The sequence below is a fragment of the Eriocheir sinensis genome, chromosome 14, assembly GCF_024679095.1.
Source record: "Eriocheir sinensis breed Jianghai 21 chromosome 14, ASM2467909v1, whole genome shotgun sequence".
NCBI classification, from domain to species: domain Eukaryota; kingdom Metazoa; phylum Arthropoda; class Malacostraca; order Decapoda; family Varunidae; genus Eriocheir; species Eriocheir sinensis.
Window position 1 is genome coordinate 11014588 of NC_066522.1, and position 7725 is coordinate 11022312.

The 7725-nt window shown below is 45.3% G+C and overlaps 1 long non-coding RNA gene across 1 annotated transcript; it reads left to right on the forward strand.

Annotated features, from left to right (window-relative positions):
- Positions 1 to 1548: 1548 nt before the first annotated feature.
- LOC126998440 (uncharacterized) lies at positions 1549 to 3179 on the forward strand. The gene is made up of 2 exons (XR_007752874.1): positions 1549 to 2844; positions 2910 to 3179. It is a non-coding gene; the product is annotated as an uncharacterized LOC126998440 (long non-coding RNA).
- Positions 3180 to 7725: the final 4546 nt, after the last annotated feature.

A 7725-nucleotide genomic window follows, 5' to 3' on the forward strand; every position in this document is an offset into this window, starting at 1 on the left:
GGTGAGTGACGTCTGCTCGCGGTGAGGTCTGGGCGGGAGATGCTGGAAGATGGCGGCGGGACCCACAATGCTCCGCACCCCGGCCGCGGTCAAGATGCCAGCTCTCGCCATACTGACATCTTGTTTTCTGTGTAACACTTACACTAAACGCCCTACGGCTATGGATTGTTATTTATTAATAACCTAACACATGCACTAGGTATCAGTGGGTCATGCATCCTACACATAGCTCAGCTTTGGCAGTAATAACGAAATGATTTGAATAGGGTCCTGTTTCCCGCCTGATCTGTGACTACTTCCCGCTCTCTCAATCAAAATGGCGGGGACTCCCGCGGTATTTTTCCACGGTCTTTTCCTTGAATAATGAAATCATGACAGTCATGTTGGAGAGGAGTAAAGAAGGCAGACTATACCACACACGCGGCACCTCGAAATGCTTGTACTTCTTCTCCAGCATTGGTTTGATCTATCTCACTCGCGTGATGATAACTGGGATGTTTTTCTTCACGGGTCTGCAATCTTCGATTGCAACACAGTTTGGTGTTTTCGGGCGTGTAATAACGTCCATCGGCGGGCAGCCGCATCCATGCCTTAGTTTTAACAAGCCTCAGGGCCGGAAGCGATGGGTGGCTGGGGCGTACATTATTTTATTATTTTATTATTATTTTTTTTTTTTACGTCTTCGCCTGTAGTGCCGGTAGGCTTTCTTCAAGGGCCTGGTGGTCGTCCCAAGCCCGTCATGGCGCAGGCAAATTTTATAGTGGCGCCATTTATGCTTGGCTCATGCTGCCCCCCGGAACTCATTTTTTATTCACTTGGACGGTTTCTTCTAGAGTCCAAGTTGATGGTGGTCTTCAGGACAACATGTGGGTAGTCATGTAGCAGCTAGTCACCCATACAAATCATCGTATGCTCTCCCCGGTGACTCAATGAAAATGGTGCAGCAGGACAAACTTTGCTATTAATGTATTCTCGTGATGTTTATATTGTTGTGCTCTTTTGTCCTGTGCTCCGTGTTTCTTTGGCATCTTCAATTGTTTATCTTTTGTTACTTGTTTATCTCCCACTGTCTGTCCTCGTCTTGCTACAGTTCTTTACTACACACACCAACATTTATATGTCATTCACACTACACTACATCTTCACAAACGCATACACACACAAACACCATTTCTATGTGTTGCGTTTGTCTTAATGACTTTTGAATGTTTGTTCAAATAAATAACCGTGACGGATATTGCCTTTCTCTATTCGTTAACCAATTAGCGCTTAGAACACTCACTAACGGCACTTACAGTCATAGGCCACTCGGCGGTGACTGAAAAATTCCAGGTGGTAGCGGGCTGATTCGTACCAACGTCGTCCATGGCGCGGTGAATGTGGGGCCCGCACGCTAACCACTCAGCGAATATATATATATATATATATATATATATATATATATATATATATATATATATATATATATATATATATATATATATATATATATATATATATATATATATATATATAAGCCTACCGGCACTACAGGCGAAAACGAAAAAAAAAAATAATAATAAAGTAATGTGCACCTCAGCCACCCATCGCTTCCGGCCCTGAGGCTTGTTAAAACTAAGGCATGGGTGCGGCTGCCCGCCGACGGACGTTATTACACGCCCGAAAAACACCAAACTGTGTTGCAATCGAAGATTGCAGACCCGTGAAGAAAAACATCCGGATCAATTGAAGAATCGCCCCACCAACTCTGCTCAACTGAAGAATCGCCCCCCAAACTAAAAATATCGGAAATTATATATTATATTTGGTTTATGCCATTTATTATGCATAATCTTATACACAGCATATGTGGAGCACTTAATTTTTTGCATTTTTCACATAGGGTATTGAGTGGAAATATGAATACACAGATTTTCAAAGGCATTGGGAAAAAAATCGGTCGCGCCACATAAATTCCTGCAGATATGAGTGAAGGAAGTCTCGCCTGCAGCCCCTCATCGTCTTGAGGTGGGACTTGTGTTTGTTCCAATATGACTCAATTGTTTGAGTGTGAACCCCAGTTTGAGGATCAACAAAGTTCAGAGAATGGTTGACCGTCCTGTGCATGTGATGTTGTGGTATGCCCTTCATTCATCAGAATGAATGACGGACCCTGGTTACACCACTGTGTTGATGATAGGGAGAAGGGTAGCAGCATTGCTGGCGTCCACGATTTCCAAGTAGCCGACCGCTGGTGATGTGCTGGTGTCGACCATGCCAAACACCCACATAGAGGTGTGTGGTCCTCGACCCCGATGGTGCTTGGGCTTATGAGAAAAGCAGGATTCATCCACTTCTACCACTGTCCCAGGACCGCCAAGCTTGATGGGGTTGGCCTGAAGGTATCTGCTGCACACTTCTCGAAAAAAACTGTAGCAGTCGACCATAGTTTTCTTTGAAACACCTGTTTGACGGGATGCTTGTTTTTCGCCAATGCCTTAACTCCATATGTACAATGCATGGATCCAGGTCTGAAGTGATAAATTGGAGTTGGCAAAAAATTATTCAGTCCTTATCGCTGTTGTATATTTGAACTTAACTCAGCCTTTCGTTTGACATCTCCACGCATAACCATCCTTACGCTTGGCATGTTTAGTCCAGTTCATCGCATTGTCACAATTGCCACACTTCACTTCATTACTTAAAAGTCGATGTTGTTTAAGCCAATTGATCACAGGCAAAGGAGCCTCAGTCAGCAGAGGGAGCACGACAGACTTGAATGTGTCACGGGCCATGGCGAACTACAGACTGAATACATGAACCCAATGGTGCTAAAACTGTGTCAGGTTAGTCAAAGATGTTAAGGTGAGGTCAGGTCAACTGCTGAGGCTTTGATCCCTTGATGTCAGGTCTACCGGTGAGGTGTTAAGGTGAGGTCAGGTCAACTGCTGAGGTTTTTGGCCGCCCGCTATAGTCCTGTCATCAATTGAAGAATTGCCCCCCAACTCTGCCCAACTGAAAAATTGCCCCACCAGAGAGGTCTGGGGGGCAATTGTTCAATTGATCCAAACATCCCAGTTATCATCACGCGAGAGAAACAGAACACACCAATGCTGGAGAAGAAGTACAAGCATTTCGAGGTATATGTTTGTTTGTTTATGTGTGTGTGTGTATAAGTAATAATAAAAATAATAATAATCGTTTTATCAAGTGATTGCAGCTGTTAAGCTGAAAATATACACATTAAAAATACATTGTTGAAAAAGTACAATATGAAAGGGGTATATGGGGTCCGTGGTTTCTGTTGTGGGAAAGTTGTGATGAAATAGAAGAAGGCGGGGTGGTGGAGGTGGTGGAGTTCAGTGCGTTGGTGCGAGAGGCGGTGTCGTCTTCCGGGTGGGAGTAAGGTGTAAAGCCCCAGGTCAACCCCAGGTCGAAAAGGGTAAGGTCGCAGCTGATGGCGGGGGTGCAGGTAGAGGGGGTATCGGTCGTCACTCAGCTTATGGGCTTAGCGATGACCTGCTATTATAATCCATGCAGCCGGCGAGACAAGATGGGAAGAGGCGACCGAGCGGCAGTAGACGTGGGAACGTCTATCGTCTGCACTGCACTGCACTGCACTGCCCCATCTGAGTGACGGCCCTTAACACTGCACTGCACCTGAACCGACTTCTCCCAGGAGCATGATGGTCGGGCTGGTGTACCTGAGGGGACCTGGGGCGTCGGCTGGATGGAAAGGCCGCGTCGGCGTCCCGCTGGCCATTTCTGCTCCTCAATGTCTTCACGGCACCACAAACGAACTGCACTCACTGTTCGTCACCATGATTAAGCTTGATGTGTGTGTGTGTGTGTGTGTGTGTGTGTGTGTGTGTGTGTGTGTAGGATACACACATTTGGTATTCTGCAGGTCTTGTCGCGGCTACCGTGGGTAGCATGAGGAAGGAGTTTTTGTTTTTTTTCATTTTGGCCACACTGGCCAGCCCTGTCTGGGCTATTTGGCGATAAACATTTTTTTTTCAGTTTGCTGGATTTGTTTACTTTTACTTGTCTTTTTTTGTCAGCATCATTCATACAGTCATCCGTTCAGCTCATACTCACAGCCAAACAAAAATCTGGGGGACCTAACCAAAGCTACTTAAGCAGAAGTGGACGGGGACAGAGGCACACAACATTCATGCTGTTGTGGCAGCCTAGGTCACTACATGGAAGCCAAGCATTGCTACTTGTACGCTCCCGAGACAGAATACCCAGCTTCTAGAGCTGGGCCGTATGGTTCCGTTAAACTGTCTCCCTAGGTTAAGGCCAATTGGGTCCATCACTGAACTCTACCTACCATCTGGTGGCCCTGGTGGAACTACCAAAATAAATACGCGTGCGGCGTACGTCCACATATTTTTCTTACTATTTTTTTTTGCTTTTATTTAAAATCATATATTTTCTCATAGCTACGGTATAAAGACACTTGACTTACTAGTATTGTTAATTATTAATGTGGTCTACCTGTTCCCGTGTTGTTTTTCATTAAAAGTAGCTAAGGCCGAGAACCTGGGATAGGGGAGTAAGAGGATCTTAGCAATATATATATATATATATATATATATATATATATATATATATATATATATATATATATATATATATATATATATATATATATATATATATATATATATATATATATATATATATATATATATATATATATATATATATATATATATATATATATATATATATATATATATATATATATATATATAACGGGATAAAAAGAATGAAGATGCTGGTTAACTCTTGGATAATGGATTTGGACCGCATAGGAGTGAGCAAGAGAGGAAAGTCGAATGCAGCGGGGCCGCGGGATTGGGGTAGGCATGCAATTAGCAAGTTCAGAGGAGAAGTCAGCATGAAAATATCGGTAATAAATAGAAAGTGATGCAACATTGCGGCGGAATTTAAGAGGTAGGAGACAGACAGTAAGGGAGGGGAGTTGATGAGACGTAGAGCCCACACGTGATGCATACTCCATACGAGGGCAGACAACGTCCTTGTATATGGACATCATCTGTGCGGGAGAAAAGAAGCGGCGTAGACGATACAGAACGCCCAACTTCGAGGAAGCTGATTTAGTAAGAGAAGAGACGTGAACTTTCCAGTTAAGATTTTGAGTTAAGAATAGACCGAGGATGTTTAGTACAGAAGAAGGTGACAGCTGAGTGTTGTCGAAGAATATGGGACAGGTGTTTCACACACCCCAACCCCTTGCTCAAGGGGGGACAATAATCACTCCTAGTCAGCGGAAAAACCCTGCCACGCCGTGAAGCCTGGGAGCGCAGAGCTTTGACTGAATGAGCTATCGGAGTGTGTGTGTGTGTGTGCGTGTGTGTGTGTGTGTGTGTAGGATACACACTTTTGATAACTAAAGGGCTTGTCGGGAATACCGTGGGTAGCATAAGGAAAGAGGTGGAGAAGGAGGAGGAGGAGGAGGATTGTAGGCAAAGGGGGGATCAAGAATGTGGGCAACTTTTCCTACTTTTTTTTTCTTCACCTTGAATTTGTCTGACGATGATGATGATGAAGATGTGTTTGTTGTTGTTGTTGTTGTTGTTGTTGTTGTTGTTGTTGTTGTTGATGATGTTGTTGTTGTTGTTGTTGTTGTTGTTGTTGTTGTTGTTGTTGTTGTTGTTGTTGTTTGTTTTCATTATCCTGAAGTATAAGGTTCCTGTAGTGAGGTAGGCTGCACGCTGAATTGTAAATATGGTGGTAGACCGCATGCTAAAGTAGAAACGGCCGGGTAGACCGCATGCTAAAGTAGAAACGGCCGGGTAGACCGCATGCTAAAGTAGAAACGGCCGGGTAGACCGCATGCTAAAATTGAAACGGCCGGGTAGACCGCATGCTAAATTAGAAACGGCCGGGTAGACCGCATACTAAAATTGAAACGGCCGGGTACACCCCATGCTAAAGTACAAACGGCGGGGTAGACCGCATGCTAAAGTAGAAACGGCCGGGTAGACCGCATGCTAAAGTAGAAACGGCCGGGTAGACCGCATGCTAAAGTAGAAACGGCCGGGTAGACCGCATACTAAAGTAGAAACGGCCGGGTAGACCGCATGCAAAAGTAGAAACGGCCGGGTAGACCGCATGCAAAAGTAGAAACGGCCGGGTAGACCGCATGCAAAAGTAGAAACGGCCGGGTAGACCGCATGCAAAAGTAGAAACGGCCGGGTAGACCGCATGCAAAAGTAGAAACGGCCAGACCGCATGCTAAAATAGAAACGGCCGGTAGACCGCATGCTAAAGTAGAAACGGCCGGGTAGACCGCATGCTAAAATAGAAACGGCCGGGTAGACCGCATACTAAAGTAGAAACGGCCGGGTAGACCGCATACTAAAGTAGAAACGGCCGGGTAGACCGCATGCTAAAATAGAAACGGCCGGGTAGACCGCATGCTAAAGTAGAAACGGCCGGGTAGACCGCATACTAAAGTAGAAACGGACGGGTAGACCGCATACTAAAGTAGAAACGGCCGGGTAGACCGCATGCTAAAGTAGAAACGGCCGGGTAGACCGCATGCTAAAGTAGAAACGGACGGGTAGACCGCATGCTAACGTAGCACCGATGCAATTTTGAATGCTTACTTACATGCAGTCACCACAAAGACTAGGCCACACACAAACATTGAACTGAAAACAATAAATACACACTGGGCACGACTTTACGTTGCCCGATGTGCGGCCAGCCTACTTCCGAACATAACCCCGCATTTATTTTATTATTATTTTTTTTTACAGTGAGACGCAGCTCAAGGGCAAATATACATAAAAAGCCCGCTAGACGCTGCTCCGAACAAAAGCAAAAACAACGAATGGTCAATTTCGAGTGGGGAGGTGTCTTGATACTCACCTCTTGAATTAATTATAGTCGAAGGCAGGAGGAAATTATACAAACGAAGGAAAGCTGTTCAGAGTTTACCAGGGGAAGGGATAAAATAATGAATATGCTGGTTGACTCTTGCATACGAGGGTAGAGAGAGTCGCGTGCAGTGGGACCGTGGGAGGGGGGTGGGGAGTAGGCTTGGAGTAGGCATGCAATTAGCAGGTTCAGAAGAGGAGTCAGGATGAAAGTATCGATAGAAGATAGAAAGCGATGAAATATTGCGGCGGAATTTAAGAGGTAGGGGAAAGAAACCGATGAGACGAAAAGCCTTTAGAGCCTCTACAGCAGTGATTCCCAAACTGGGGGGCGTGAGCTGGATACAGGGGGCGTGATTCCGTCTGCCAAATATTGCAGTTTTGCGCGCGCACACACACACACACACACACACACACACACACACACACACACACACACACATAAAGGAGTAACATAAGAACATAAGAACATAGGGAAACTGCAAGAGGCCGGGTGGCCTACACAGGGCAGCTCCAGAATCCCCCCCACTACTCACGGTGGGTGAGGTGTAGTTATAGGGGTTACAGGTAGAGGCTTGATCCTCGTTATACCGGCGTTACTATGCACGCACCAGTACCCTGTCACCTTACTGCACCCACACCTCACTGCCACCTGTCGTCTTCGTCCATGTAGCTATCCAGTCTACTCTTAAAACAAGATATCGTCCCTGCACTAACTATGTGATTGCTGAGTCTATTCCATTCCCCCACCACCCTATTACTAAACCAATGCTTGCCTATATCTCTCCTAAATCTTTACTTTTCTAATTTAAACCCATTACTGCGAGTTCTA